General features: G+C 44.8%; 2 non-coding genes across 2 annotated transcripts; one reads left to right on the forward strand and one right to left on the reverse strand.

The window, feature by feature from the left end:
- Positions 1 to 9,590: 9,590 nt before the first annotated feature.
- Positions 9,591 to 9,672, reverse strand: TRNAL-AAG (transfer RNA leucine (anticodon AAG)). The gene has a single exon. It is a non-coding gene; the product is annotated as a tRNA-Leu (tRNA).
- Positions 9,673 to 10,433: 761 nt separating this feature from the next.
- On the forward strand, positions 10,434 to 10,506 carry TRNAM-CAU (transfer RNA methionine (anticodon CAU)). The gene has a single exon. It is a non-coding gene; the product is annotated as a tRNA-Met (tRNA).
- Positions 10,507 to 16,210: the final 5,704 nt, after the last annotated feature.

A 16,210-nucleotide genomic window follows, 5' to 3' on the forward strand; every position in this document is an offset into this window, starting at 1 on the left:
TTTATAACCTGCCTCTCAAGAAGACAGATAGCTGAATTATAAGAACCATTTAGATATATTTTACAGATACCTATGCTCATGGGTAGATGATATTTTTCACTGAAAAACATTTATCCAGATGTTTACAAAACTTAATACACAGAGATGAGATTGGTGTGGCTTTAATTGTTACGTTTTTGGTTTTGTTTCCCCCCTTTTTTGTACTATTGTAAAGGGCATTAGTACAGTGGGGAGGGTGTTTACCTTCCACATGGCCAACCCAGGTTTGATCCCCAGCTTCGATCCCCAGCTTCCCATATGGTTCTATGAACTCTGTTTATAAGGACCAGAAAGATCACCAGGAGATAAAGCTCTCATTTCTAAGACAGCTTATTTCTTTTCTTTTTGATTTTTAAGCCACACCAGGTGAGCAGGGGTTACTCCTAGAAAGCTGGGCAGGTGGAGGGTAAACCATATCAGATGCTGAGGACCGGACCTGGGTTTGCTGTGTGCAAGGCAAATGCCCTCTCCACTGTGCTATGTCTCTGGCCCCAAGGACAGATTATTTCTTATGACCACACAACCTTTGGCAAATTGAAAATTAGTAATCTCAGTTATTAGTGAAATTAACTCTGCTTTCACTTAAGTTTTCTATTTCTTTCATTAAGGGCTGTCTTTCTTCTATGGTGGTTTCTCATTACAACCTTGATATTTCTCAGGTGCCTCTCAGTTACCACCAAAGTCATGTGTACATTAATTTCTATTTATTTATTTATATTTTGGGGCTGCAGCCGGCAGTGCTCAGTGATTAGTCCTAGCTCACTTGGCATGCTCAGGGGGACTATATGGGATGTCAGGGATTAAACTCACTTGGGTTTCCTGCAAGGGCAAGTTTGGGTTTTGGCCTTTTTACAGCCTAGTAAAGGACCTTCAGACTTGAACAGAAAAAGACATGCAAGGGAAGAGCACAACTCAGACAGGTTCCCGGGGGCTGCGACACCCAGAGTCCGACAGGAAGAGGCCTGCCCAGAAGAACAGCACATCCCCGAAGTCTCAAGGCCAGTGCTATGACCCTGTGCACAGCTGTGCTATGTCCAGTCATTCATTTATATACTAACTGGTAACCAGTAGTGTGTGTGATAGGAAGCAGTGGGGAAATAGGTGGCCACTTGCACGAGGCTTCTGAGACAAGCTTGCCACCATTCTCGGTGACCAACCCTGCTGGATGAATCTGAAGGTACCGGTTCAACTGTTTTTGTTTATTTGGGGCCACACCCAGAGTGGCTCAGGGGACCCTCTGGGATGCTAGGGATCGAACTTGGGTTGGCCTTGTAATTCAAGAACCTTATCCACTGCACTATCACTTTGGCCCTTCCCCCTGATTTTATTGTGGCAACTCCTCCAAAAATAAAAGTGGTGGTAATCCTGTATAAAATAAGTCTACAGGTACCATTTTCTAGCTGCAGTAGTATCTTCTTGTCTCTACTTCACATTCTGGTGCATTATGCAATACCTCTGTGGCCCAATAAGATGATGAACACAATTGCTAAATGCTGTGTTGTGCCTGCTCCACCAGCTGGTCAACCCCTTCCCACCCATCCACCCTTTCTCCAGATCCTTCTATTTCCTAAACCACAGTAATAGTGAACCAGAGCAGCTAAGAACCCTGCAACTGAATAGCTCTGATACCAGAACTCAGGGAGAGATGCTGTGGATAGGAAATGGCTATTCAATATTTTTTTTGTGTGTGGTTTTTGGGTCACACCTGGCAGTGCTCAGGGGTTATTCCTGGCTCCATGCTATCTCTCCGGCCCCGCTATTCAATATTTATCTTTCTATGATCTCTTTTTTTTTTTTTCTTGGTTTTTGGGCCACACCCGGCAGTGCTCAGGGGTTACTCCTGGCTGTCTGCTCAGAAATAGCTCCTGGCAGGCACGGGGGACCATATGGGACACCGGGATTCGAACCAACCACCTTTGGTCCAGGATTGGCTGTTTGCAAGGCAAACGCCGCTGTGCTATCTCTCCGGGCCCGGAACTAGAGCTTTCTACCGAAACACTAGTTTGCTAATCCTCACCCCTCTCCTGAACTGGGCAAGCCCCTTGCGCATCGCACCCATGCTAGTCTCCCAAGGCTTGGAGTTGGTCGCCCAATAATTCCTGGGCTCTTCCCCAAGTCGCTCTCCTCTTCACATATTCTTCCTGTTTACAAGCATGGGCTGGTGCCTGGTGGGAATAAACATAGTTGGGGTTCACATGCTGGAGAAGACAATGTAGGAGGGTCTTCTCTGGATGATAAGAAAGAGAAGGGAAATGACCCAGAAAATGGTCCAGGGACAAACAAGCAGATGAGGAGCCCTCAAGAGGATAAAGGGGCCAGAGCCATGGTACAACAGGTAAGGCAGTTGCATTCGACCAACCCAGGTTCTATCCAGGCATCCCATAGGGTCCCCCAAGGCTACCAGGAGTGATTTCTTAGTGCAGAGTCAGGAGTAACCCCTGACAGTCGCTGGGTGTGGCCCAAAACTAGAAAGAGAAAGAAGGCCCCGTCCTCTTCCTGTGGAGACACGGAGACCACACATCAGCTGCGGTTCTCCACCTTCCCACCTGCAGGCCTGGCTCCTCCAGTTCTCTCTCTTAAGTCCTCCAGCATGGGCACTGCCTCCTCCCCACTCGATGGGCGCCGGCCCTGCACCCAGGCCTGTAGCTCGGCGGGAAGGGCAGCCTGAAACTACTCCAGCACTGGCAGCTCCAGGATCTGCTCCTTGCTGTGGATCTCAGGTCTCAGCCACTGTTGGTAGAGCAGGCGAAGCCTCCCCAAAGCCTCTCGGAGCCCCTAAGTCTCCCGATAGCCAAACTGCTGGAAGTGCCATCGGAAGATCTCTCTGGAAGGATTCTCAGCTGTAGCTGGATCAGAGCTGGGATCCTGGGCCCCGTCACATTCTTCCTCTTCCCCTTCTGCTTTCAGGGGTGCCTTGGGTGACTCGGGCTGACGGGGCCAAGGCTGTGGCCATTCCACATGTCACTCTCTAGAAGTTGAATCAATTTTCAATCATTCCTCCTGATCTCCACTTCTGAAAATCCCAAAAAAATTAGAGACAAAAATTTTTTTATTCAAATAAAATATATGGGCCAAAGGGACAATACAAGCTTTTTGTGGCACTTGCCACACACAAAACTGCAGCACCCACTGTGGTTTGAATCTGGCATATCATAGTTTCCCAAACAGAGCAATGATGTCCCCCAGTGGTGATCTGTCTGCCCAATGAATACTGAATAAACTATCCAGGATAAGAACTACATTCACGGCAAAGATGTACACTGCAAATAGAGGAAGAAAACAAGAGACAGAGCAAGAATATTTATTGATAAAAGGGACCTGGTTTTTGATCATGAGGAATCAGTTTAAATAAATCAGTGGATTTGTAGCCATATACACCAAAAGCATAAACATTATTACTATTGTTAAAAATGGAAAGAAATCCAAATAAAAAAATTAAAAACATCAGGTGGTAAATACTAAGTTAATAAAAAGGTAATGGAGAAAGGGTAAGACAAATATATATGTAGTTCCCTATATCTGTTCATGTTGGCCTGTTAGTGAAAACAGTGAAAACAGAACTAGAAATAAGTACATTAAAAAAGAAAGGAAGAGGCTGGAGAGATAGCATGGAGGTAAGGCATTTTCCTTGCATGCAGAAGGACAGTGGTTCGAATCCCAGCATCCCATATGGTCCCCTGAGCCTGCCAGAAGCAAGCGTAGAGTCAGGAGTAACTTCTGAGTGCTGCTGGGTCCTGAGTGCTGCTGGGTGTGGAAGGAAGGAAGGGAGGGAGGGATAAAGGGAGGGAGGGAGGAAGGGAGGGAGGAGGGAGGGAGGAGGGAGGGAGGAAGGGAGGGAGGGGGAAGGAGGGAGGGAGGAAGGGAGGGAGGAGGAAAGGAGGGAGGGAGGAGAAAAGGAAGGAAGGAGGGAGGAAGTAAGGGTCCTTATCACATATGGAAAAACCCTCTTCTGATTGGCCCTAGAACTGATGCTTAGCAGGCTGGGCTCAAGCCATGACACGTCTTCATTCATCTCTGTCCTAATTACCCTGTGGAACAACAGAATCAGGGTGGGAAGATTTTAATTCCACATACTTCTGCCTCTCCTGTGGTCTGTACAGAGAAAAGCCTTTTTTTTCCCTTTTTTTGCAAAAGCCAGTATTCTGATATGACAGAGAATTCCTCCCTCTTAACATACCTTCTAATTGCCATCACTCTGCTACCTCCAAACTAGAACACTATGCAAGTAACACCTTACACAGAAAGTGAGATGTTTACAATTGTTCCCTGACCTGGCAGGAAAGGAGTAAACAGTCCTCTTCCAGAAAACAGAAACAACCCTGTGGACAAAGAAAGTGTCAACAACGTCTGAAGTCGCTAGCAGAGCCTGCAGTTTTCAAAGGATTTAACTAACGGTCAACGTCCAGAGCTGCATTACAGCATGAAATGGGGTCTCCTAACCTAGCCTGTTAAGAGATAAAGAGCTTCATTAGTCATAAAACAGTGATCCAAGTTAGTGCTAGTCTTTCTTCTCTCCTCTCTCTTCCTTCTTGGACAAATCCATGAGCATTGCACTGAGAATAGCTACCAGTACCTCACAAGATGTGACCCCAAAGCCAACAGAGAAATAAAAAAAACTCTCACATGTGCACATAGCACGGCCCACCTCCTCCCTCTTTCTCTGAGGGTATGATACAAGGTAGCAGAGAAGAGATGGGCAGGTCAAGCTGCAAATTCTGCCTTACACGGTGTACCCGGGCAAGCTTCTTAATTGCTTTTCCTCAGCAAAATTGTCAGGAGTATTGAGATAATGCATACAAAATGAATCAGCGCAAAGCCCAGCATGTAACAGCTACGCAAGCCATGTGTGTTTGTAAGGGGTAACAACTTGAGGTGCAAGAATGACTTCAGTCATCACCAGCTGCCCGCTGTCCTGGTGACCAGGGCTGTAATCTCCTCCAGTGCCCAAACACACAGGTGGGAGGCTGAGTTCTTGCATAGATCCTAATTAAAATCCGAAACAGAAGGCCCAAGAACATTGAAATTCAAAAGAGAATGGCCAAGTTACTTTGAGAGAACTAAGATCCCATGTTATGACTGAGAAAATAAGAGGAAAAAAAATGGATTTAAGAACCATGGAACCCACTTCTTGAACTTGAATCCTGGCATGAGACTTAACCCATTTTTTTTCCAGTCTGGAGGGAGAGAGAAGAGGAGAGAGAGACTCAGAGACTGAGACACAGACAGAAACGGACAGACTGGAGCAGATAAGGTGTTTACATGCGGAGAATATGGGTTCGATCCTCTGCACCCTAAGTGGTTCCCCCCAAGTCCTTTCAGGCGTGATCCCTCATGTATAACCATGAGGAAGCTCTGATCACAGCCGAGTGTGGGCCCACAAACCTAAATATTAATGAGTGGATAAGGCTTTTACATGCAGCGAATATGAGTTCAATCCTTTGCACCCCAAGTGTTTCCCCCCCCTCAACCCCTTCCAAGAGTGAACCCTGATGTACAACCAGAAGTAAGCCCTGATCACAGCCATGTGTGGCCCTACAAATCTAAATATTAATAATCTCATGAAGAAAAACTGAAAAGGAGGTGAACGGGGTGCCTTCAGGGACTGAGGGAAGGGGCGAAGTGGCTCTTCTGGATGCCTGGAGCAAGTCTGCAGACGCCGGGCCCAGGCAAGCGTCCCTCGCCTCCAGCCATCAGATGCTGCGTTGCGGGCTCCAGCCCCGACCCTGAACTACGGAGGGTGTTGGGGGGGCTAAACCCGAGCCCCAGGGCGGTGGGTTTGGAAAGCAGTGGGCGGGGTGGTCGATCTCCCGCGCTCGCCTTCTTTGCACCCGGATCGTGATGCTCACCCACCGGGTATCTGCCTCGGAGTCCTGGACAACCGCGTCCCGGAAGTCAGAATGACATAAGGGCGGAAGTACGTCATTTGCGCGCGCCGCAGCGACCAGTGCGGCGAGCCAAGTTTCCTCTAGGCATCCCGGAGGTTTTCCCACCTCGGTGGTCGCCTCGTTGGAGTCTAGGCCCCTGGGTGACATTCTCATGAGAGAGCAAAAGCTAAGAACAACTTTCTCATGGAGGAACTGTACTACCAATTTATGGAATGTTTTAGATATATGAATTCATTCCATCGGAAGGACAGTTACCCCTAGTGAATAGATGAGTCAACAGACACATAATATTTATTAGGCACAATGATATCCACAGTAATTGTTTAGGTTGCTTTTTCCAGAAACAGCTTGTGTGTATCTCACTTTCTTGCCCAAGATGTGCTGGCTCATTTTATACTTGCTCTTGCCTTCTCCTCTGGAATCCACTGTTGCTTTCTTCAAGAAACTTGTAGCTGGGACTTAAGCAACGAAAGTTTAGGGTCCTCCACTGTGTAGATTCTTAATATCTAGTAAAATTGGAACTTCCACTGAAGGCTTTTCCATGTTTGTTACATTTAGAGGCTTTATTTCCCACTGTGGCTGTTTAGTGACGTTTGCATTTGCCCCGAAAGCCTGCCCACAAGCACTGCATTGGGATCACTTTATTCCAGGATGGCATCTCTGATGCTGAGTAGATTCTGTGCTGCTACTGAAGATTTTTCCCACATTTGATACATTCATAAGGTTCTTTCCCACCGTGATTTCTTTGATGTTTAAAGAGAACTGGTCTATTGTTGTGTATGTAAATATTTTAGGGGATTACTATGTTACTCACCCTAAACTGATTGGTGATTGTGCCCTACCTTAGGGTGTGACCTGGCATTCTGTCCCCACCCTAGGGTAGTACCTGATTCTACTTCCACCATTGGTTGGTATCTGATCCCACCATTGGGTGGTACCTGATTCTGGTGGATAAAAACAAGAGTCTGTGGAAGGCCAGGGCTTTTTGGCTGGAACTGAAGCTGAGTCTTTGGACTTCAGTCTTGTCCACCGAATAAAGCAAATATTTCAATGAGCTGACTGTCTGCGAGCTGTTTACCCGCCGTTTCTCCTCAGAACCGTCGGCTAGACAGGGTGGCAAACGCATGCTCCGAGCTGGAAAAGAAAGACCTCATCCTCCATCCCTCCATCAGTCAACCTCTTCAGGGGCTGACTTGCTACATAATGAAAATGTAAAGAAAAACTTCTAACCTAAACACAGGGTGTCTAAAACCAGAAACATGTAATAAGGAATCAACTACAAGCTCCTGAGAAGATAAATCTAAGGCGTACATAGATCTTACGAAGAGACACCAGAAAGGTTGTGTAGCAGGCAAGAAGAAGCACCTTTTCTTTATTTGTTGTTGTTGTTGTTGGTTTTTGAGTCACACCTGGCAGTGCCCAGGAGTTACTCCTGGCTCCACGTTCAGAAATCGCTCCTGGCTGATACCGGCATTCGAACCAATGACCTTCTGCATGAAAGGCAAATGCCTTACCTCCATGCTATCTCTCCGGCCCCATTTTCATTCAAGTTCAGGTAGACCAGAAAGCCCATCTTTGAGGGCAATGAACTAGGCCTTTATTTCGGAAGAAGAGGCACATACACCCTCTGCACAGTGGGGAGCCACTGCAATGATGATCAATAGGTATCTGAACTTAGTCCAAGTTCTTAATCCAGTCTGAAATCCATAAGATGTCTGAAATTGATGTCGATTATTTATAGATGGGAGCTTAAGTCACAAACCAAAACAAAATGTTCAAGGCAGAGACCCTCCCTGTGTAAATAAACAACTTGAGGGCCTATCCAAAATGGATGGAAATATTTTAGGGGATTACTATGTTACTCATCCTAAACTGATTGGTGATTGTGCCCTACCCTAGGGTGTGACCTGGCATTCTGCCCCCACCCTAGGGTAGTACCTGATTCTGCTTCCACCATTGTCAGGTACCACCCAATGGTGGGATCAGATACCAACCAATGGTGGAAGCAGAATCAGGTCCTACCCTAGGGTGGGAGCAGAATGCCAGGTCACACCCTAGGGTAGGGCACAATCACCAATCAGTTTAGGGTGAGTAACATAGTAATCCCCTAAAATATTTACATACACAACAGTCTATGACTAAACCTTGAGGTGTTTGAAAAGTGCTGTTTTAACCGAAGGCTCCTCACACTCTTTACACTGAAAGGGTTTTTCCCCTTTGTGGAGTTTCTTATGTCCACCAAGTGTGATGATGTGCATGAAGCTTTTCCCACTTGGTTCACATCCATATTCTTTTGCTTCATCTGACCCCTGGTGGTGCTTGGGAGTTTCAAACTAGAATATGCCACAAACAAAGCAAGTACCTCTTTTATCTCTCCAGCCTGTGCATTGTAGTTTTATTTTTTGTTTCTTTGTTTATTTTTTTTTTTACTTAGGATACAGGGGGTGTTTCAGTAATAGTACAGCAGATAGGGTGCTTGCCTTGTATATGGCCCATGTGGGTTTGATCCCCTGCCTCCCATTTGGTTCCCTGAGCACCACCAGGGTTAACTCCTGAGCATCACCAGGTGTGGCTCAAAACAATCAAAAAACCAAACAACAACAATAACAACACAACTCTTATAACATATAGGACTGAAGAGATGGCTGCATGCTTTGCAATGCCAGAGTCCAGCATTATATCCCTGGCATCATATGTTCCCTCAGAATGCCCCCAGGCACCCCTGGGTGTGACAAAAAGTAAAAATAAAAGCAACTTCAAACAAGCTTAGAACATACATTTCTTTAACATAAATACATTTTTAAAAAAAAAAGTGGGAAGGATCTTAATATTCAGATACAATTTTGAAGGTTATTATGAATCACCTTATGTAGAAAAGAAAGTGTGAGAAAGTTAATGTGCCAAAAGTTAAATGCCCCAGCCCTGGAGATTTCCTGTTTACAGGCAAGGACTCTAAGCCATAGAGCCTTCACTTTATGACTGACTATAATATATATACATACGTATATGTATACATGCCATATATACATGCATGTAAGTATACATATGTTGTGTGTTTATATATGTAGTATATAGTACATATGTACATATAGTATTGTAGTCAGTATATATTTCCATAAAAATGGATGAATTTTATGTATATATTCATAAAATAAAATGCAAAGGAGACAAGAAAATCACTTTCTATATTGGTGTGGAAATCACAGGTAAAGAAGAGTCAAGGGGCAGAGGTATAGGTTTGGAAAATATAAAACAAAAACAATAGGCTTTTGTTGGCTTGTTACTACAAAAGCAGCCCAAGAAGATCACCACGTTCCCTAATGCAGTTTATGTGAAATGCCAGAACAGAGCACCAGAGTGGAATGAGATGGGGCGGCCCTTTCTCAGTATACTACTCTTAGATTTCTATAATTTCAAATGTGTGCCTTTTGAGATTACTTCGGCAAAAACATTCAAACCTTTCTGACCTGGAGAAATAACTTCTGTTCCAAGTTGAAACGTATATATACGAGAAGTCTTACTTTATTCATAAACTTTATTGTTTCTGGGTGAGGTAGAAGATGGTTTTTTGTTTGTTTGTTAGTTCTTTCATCATTCAATACAATGCGGATGACCAAGAGACTTTCTACAAACTTATAGTTCCTACTTTCCTGGAAGCAAGAAATCTGGCAGCGGTGGGATTCGAACCCACGCCCCCGAAGAGACTGGAGCCTTAATCCAGCGCCTTAGACCGCTCGGCCACGCTACCCGAATACTCTGTGGGTTTGCGAAGTTCGACCTTTCTGCCCTCTGCGCCTCGACCTGTGGCCGTTTTGGAAGGACCCCATCAAGTCCCCCAAGCTTACCAGATCTCTCTTTCCTTCTGCATAAAATGGGGACAATCATAAAACTTGCCTGCAAAAGGCCTTGATTTTTTTTTGAACCCCCCTGTGCATTGCTTCATAATGCCCTGCCCTAATAAAAACTCTGCAACATCCCTCACCATGCTCTGAACCCCTTATTTGCACACATTTCCGAGTCAAGTTATTCGGCCTCTGCAGTTCCATGCATGAGCAATTAACTTCCCCGTTCTCCACATCCTGAAGCTCTTAGAATTAAGAAAGACAAATTCCGAATTGCAAGAAAGACAAGAGGCTATTGCCCCCCCCCCCCCCACACACACACACACTTTTTTCAATGCCTGCACAGAGAAAGCGAGGTTGCTGGCTGGATCTGTCATTGCTGCCTGGAACTTTGCACGCTTGGAGACCCGAAGGGGTCCCTGGGGCCCCATTACTTTTTCCATGTGTTGTGGATTTTCATGATTGGCAGCGGGTTATTAAGAATAAAAAATTGCAATGGTTTTTATTTACTGCAACACGGAGTTGCATCTTTTGGTTTGATGATTTATCAGTTAATTGATCATACCTAATTAACCAATTAAATGATCAATAGTATTGGAGGCAATAAATGAATATTGAAGCCAGATAAGATTCATGCTGGTATATCTGCTGAGCAGATCAGGGTGGTGCCTTCTTAGCGCAGTAGGCAGCGCGTCAGTCTCATAATCTGAAGGTCCTGAGTTCGAGCCTCAGAGAGGGCACAGGCTGTCTTTTTTTTATTCTGCAAAACTTTCATTTGTTTTTAATCCTACAAAACTTTTATTTGAGAAAGAAACAGTTTAGGCGGCATCACCCCATTCTTAGTCCCAGTGCCCATAACCCTACAGGCATGGATGCCTCCTTTTTCTGCAAATTTTCTCTCCACTATAATAAGTGCTTGCTCTAATATACATGTACATGGAAATGTAAAAAATACTATGCCTCTAATGTTTAAGGAGTTATGTAAGTTTTATGGCTTTAGATTGCCTTGTGTGCTGTTAAGAAATATAATGTGTTACAATCTGGGGACTTGAGGGACAAAGTAATTGTACATGGGTTCTGTTTTATTTATTTTAATGTTCTTTGGCTGAAAGTTCAAAGTTAAGATATCAGCAAGGGGACTTCTGAGAATTATGTTATGGGTGATTGTCCTTCCACTGTAACTTTACCTTGTCCTCTTTCTTTGCATCTTTGTTCTCATAATTAAAAATAAAAAAAATTAAAAAAATAATAAGTGCTTGCTGTTTGTTTTATAAACAAACCTGTTTTACAAACAAGCCTGTAGAGGATCGCACAATGTTTTTGCTCACAAAATTTTAAGTTTAATAACAACGTTTTTATTATTATTAGAGTATGCTACTATATTAGAGACTATAGTACAATACTACGATATTGGAGGTCAAAAAAACATCTGAGATGCTGAATTAAAAATGAATCTGATTTAGGAGCTGGAGAGATAGCATAGAGGTAGGGCAGTTGCCTTGCATGCAGAACAGTGGTTCAAATCCTGGCATCCCATCTGGTCCCCCAAGCCTGCCAGGAGCGATTTCTGAGCATAAAGCCAGGAGAAACCCCTGAACGCTGCCGAGTGTGAATAAAAATATCTTAAAAAAGAAAAAGAAAAAGAAACTGACTTGGCACTAAAACCACTAGGTGGCAGGCAATATGGCCTGCTGGGACCCTGGGGGAAAATTTATTCCTTGCTTCTCCCAGCTTGTAAAGGATCTACTTGTCATCTGTGATACAGATGCTTCTGCAGTCACATCTCCTCAAACTCTGACTCTTCTGTCACCTGCTAATGAGGACATTGGGTAACTGAGATCCCTGAATATCCAAGAGAATTTTTCCATCTGATGAGAAACACATCTGCAAAATCACTTTCCATGCAAGACAGTAAATCCACACAGATTTGGATATTAGGCAATGGGAGTCTCAGGAATAGGGCCAGCGACTTCAAGATACTCCCCAGGAATCTCCTGAACCCAAAGATCCCTTCCTATCCATATGAAATATTATTCACTCCATTCCAAATCCCCCTACATTCCAGTTTATTTTCACATCACAATTTAAATCTCATTGGCTCAAAGTTGCGCGTTACTCCAACTAGATATGGGTGAGGCTGTGTGTATCTCGGAAAGCAGCCAGATGAAAAGAGAAACTTGCACACCGAGGAAAACCCACGTAGTACAAAAATTCCAGGAAATGAGCACTTCACCAAGAGTACTCCATCCAGCTAGATTATCATTCAGATCTGAGAGAACGAAAACAGAGCTTCATGGACAGGCAGTAGCTTGGGAGAATTTATAGCCTTAAAACCAGTTGTGCAAGAAGATTTTAAGGAGCTTTTTCTAAAGGTCACTGAATGTGCACTCCTGCACCCACTTATGGCTGGCCACTACTAGATTAACAAAGGTCTGTTTACTCCTAGCTTGCCATGGGATATTATGTATTTTCAATAATAAATAAATGTCTCATTGACATGAATGTTCTATGTCCGATCCATTTTTTTTACCTCCATAGAGATTTTTATCACAATCTTTTACTTATTATCATACATTTAAGCAGCATCTACAACAGAGTATTTTCTAACAGAAAGCCAATATTACTCTTCTGAGAATAAAACAAACTTTTATAAGCCTATTCTGATTTTTCCCTTAAAAAGGCCTTATTTGGGAGCTGGAGGGATAGCACAGCAGCAGGGGGTTTGCCTTGCACGCAACTGCCTAGGACAAACTCGGGTTCAATCCCTGGCGTCCCATATGGTCCACGGAGCCAGGAGCGATTTCTAAGCACATAGCCAGGAGTAACCCCTAAGTGCCACTGGGTGTGGCCCAAAAACCAAAACCAAAACAAAACAAACAAAAAAAAAAGCCTTAATCCTCTTCACTCTAATTTTATATTTGTAATATTTACTTATTTTCATATAAAACTTAAAATTTATTAGCACAGAATTACTGATATTAATTTGAAAAAAGCATATGCCTCAAAAACAAAGATGATTTTTTTTGTTGTTTTTTTTTTTTTTGTTTTTGTTTTTTGGGCCACACCCGGCGATGCTCAGGGGTTACTCCTGGCTGTCTGCTCAGAAATAGCTCCTGGCAGGCACGGGGGACCATATGGGACACCGGGATTCGAACCAACCACCTTAGGTCCTGGATCCGCTGCTTGCAAGGCAAACACCGCTGTGCTATCTCTCCGGGCCCAAGATGATTTTTAAGGAAATAATTTGAAAGACTTATTAATTTACAATTCTGTGAAATTTCAGGAGGTGAACTGTCTGTACTTATATACTTACCACCTCCAAATTAAAAAAATAATGATCACCTATTTCCCTTCTGTAGGATAAAAAAGAAACATAGTAAGATAACTACAAACTGTCAGAGTTCTTGGAATAAAAGATGCCCTTTTCTTGTCTGTTTTCTAAATAAACCGAGTTTACATGAAGGGGGCCTGAGAGGGACCTGGACTGTAGTGATGGGTTGTGGGATGGGGTTGATATATGCATGAAAAAAAAAAAAAAAGTTTGAGTAACAATTTTGTCAAACCCAGTGCCTTCGTTAAAAATAGTTAACCATTGGGCCTGGAGAGATAGCACAGCAGTGTTTGCCTTGCAAACAGCCGACCCAGGACCAAAAGTGGTTGGTTCGAATCCCAGTGTCTCATGTGGTCCCCCGTGCCTGCCAGGAGCTATTTCTGAGCAGACAGCCAGGAGTCACCCCTGAGCACTGCCGGGAGTGACCCAAAAACTAAAAAAAAAAAAAAATAGTTAACCATTAAATAAATAATTTTGTTTTTCAAAAATAAGAAACCCAAGTATTTTGCCATCAAGTAGCTTGTGAGTTCAGTGACTACTGAGTTAGATGAGGTTTTTAAAAATCATCAAATCGTGAAACCATCGGCTGGAAAGGCCCCTGGAAAAAATGGCAAAGGCCCTACAGGGAGTCACACCCAGGAATCTCCTGTTTGTGGGACAGGCCCTTGGACAGGCCTTTTAATCTCAATTTACCTGGGGGCCGCAGGAGGCAAAGTCGGGGTGATCCTTGAGTGCAAAGTCAGTAGTAAGCCTTGAACATTGGGGTGTGTGACCCAAACAACTAAAACAAAACAAAAAAAAAGATTCCTCTAGGGCATGGCCACAAAATGTGTATGGAGGGCCGTTTGCGGCAGGCCGCGAGTTTGAGACCCCTGGAAGCCATAGAGCCTCCCAGAAGTAAAGAATGCAGAGGAATCTACCTGGTTTCGTTTGGGGAGACCTTTCCCTCTTCCTCCTCTTCCTCTCCCAAATTTACACCCTGGGGTAAACTGAGGTTTGGCGAGAATAAACTCAAGCCCAGGACCTGCAATTCGTCGCCTTCCAAGGCACAGGAGGTGCCATGTTGAATCCATCACCACTGATGAGCCTCTGGGTTGGGGTGCAGGGTGGGCATGGGTTCGGTGATCACCCCTGGGAACCACATGATGGTTTTGGAAATCCACCTAATAAAAAGAACCGGTGTCCCCAGATCCCCCACACTGAGTCCTCTTCTGCTCCCTGCGCACTTGATTTTCCAGAACGCTCAGGTCTTGCAGCTCAGGGACACCCCTTTTCTTCCTGGGGATCACCCCAGTCCAGGCTTAGAGCAGCGGGGAAGGGCGGTGAGGGAGGAGATGAGTTTCCGTGCTCCCCATGGGGACCCCAGGACAGGCGAGGATGAAGGACTTTGGAGGGATGATGGACTGGAAGGCTGGGTCACTCAGGGGAGGCCTGAGGGTGCACGACTGTCCTTTGGGATTCCTGGGGACCTGTAGTTCCCCCCACCAATAATGCAAACAGGTGAGGTAGGCCATGGATAGACGCAGCAAAAGGGGGTCTGTGTCCGTCCTGATACCTTTTCCCACATCTTGCACTTAATTAAAAAAAAATCTGGGCCTCCATCTCCAGCCTGTGGGGACCAAGTCAGCGGCTCTCAGCAGAGTCATGGGTGAGGGCGCAGGTTTCTGGGGATCCCTCTCAAGGGCCAGTTTGTGGCTCTGCAAGAGTCTCATCCAGCGGGGAGAGTGTTTCTTTTGTCCCAGAATTGAGTTTTGGTCCCCTCGACCCTAGAGACATCTTCGATTGGCCTGAAGTAGCCAAGGCAACTCCTTCACCCAAATGATGATCCTGGTATTTAATCTGATGTTAAAGGCCTGCAAAATTCCCCAATGCTTCCCCTCTCTCTCCCTCTCCCTGGGCCCTGATTTCCTCCATCAATGGGGGGGGGGGAGGGCATATCCAGTCTCAGCTCCTGTTTGCAGGGATAGAAGCCAAACTTGAGTGGATGGAGCAGTAGGATGTGGGGTGCAGGGCATGCAGAGCTTCAGGCTTGGAGAATCCTGTAACTACATCTAACAGCTACCCAGTCTACCCGGCCAGGGAGAAGACAGCTTGTCCTCAGGTGGAGAGAGAATAAAGGACTGCAGTGGGTGTTTTGCATGCTGGAACCCTGGGTGTGATCCATGGCACTACATCACTACATGGCTCGTGAGCACTGCTGTAAGTAAATACTGATCTAGGATGAACTGCTAGATGTGCCCCCCCCAAAAAAACAAAATCAATAGGGGTACTATAGTGGGTAGGCATTTGCCTTGCATGTGGCCATATGGTCCCACATGGTCTCTGGCCTGCCAGGAGTAATTTCTGAGCCCAGAGCCAGGAGTAACTCCTGAGCATGGGTAGTATGGCCCAAAACAACAAACAAAAAACAAACAAACAAAAAACAAATCCTCAACAGATACAAAAATGCCAAGAGGGCGATGCCTTCAAGGATGGGCTTCTTCTTAGCCAAGCTGGAAATAGGGAGAAGGTCCTCAGCTCTGAGACTTTGTGAGACTTATCTGATCCACCCAGTGAAAAAATTCAAAGGTTTTGTTGGGCCTGGAGAGATAATAAAGCATATGTGATACTTTTCTGTATGTTGCTGAGCTATGTTCGGGTCCCCAACATGACATATGATCCCCTAAGCACTGCTAGGATTCAGGCCTGAGAATAATCAGGGTTGTAACAAAAATAAAAATAAAGGGAAAAAAAATGCTTCATGGTCACTGATCCCTGAGCACTGCTAGGTGTGACCACAGCCCACATTCCTCAACACTAAACTAGAACATTCTGTGTCCAGCAGCATCTACGTGATTGAAGCTGCTTGTTACATGGTCCGTGTGATCAAACATCTCTGTGGAAACGTGTCAGGCTTACTTTAGTGTACCTAACCTAAATTAAAAATTCCGCAGTAGGGATAGTGCCAGAGATGAAGATGATGGTAAGCACCATGACAATGATGAAAAACTTCTAAAAGAGTTTTAAAACTCTTAAATTCTTTCTCCTAGACCCTTCCTAAGGGGACAGGAGTCCTTCCCCTCCTTCCACTGTGTTTGGGGAAGATTTCTTTGGAGTCTAAGTCTGAGGTGGGA

The sequence above is a fragment of the Suncus etruscus genome, chromosome 18 (assembly GCF_024139225.1).
Source record: "Suncus etruscus isolate mSunEtr1 chromosome 18, mSunEtr1.pri.cur, whole genome shotgun sequence".
In the NCBI taxonomy this organism is placed as follows: domain Eukaryota; kingdom Metazoa; phylum Chordata; class Mammalia; order Eulipotyphla; family Soricidae; genus Suncus; species Suncus etruscus.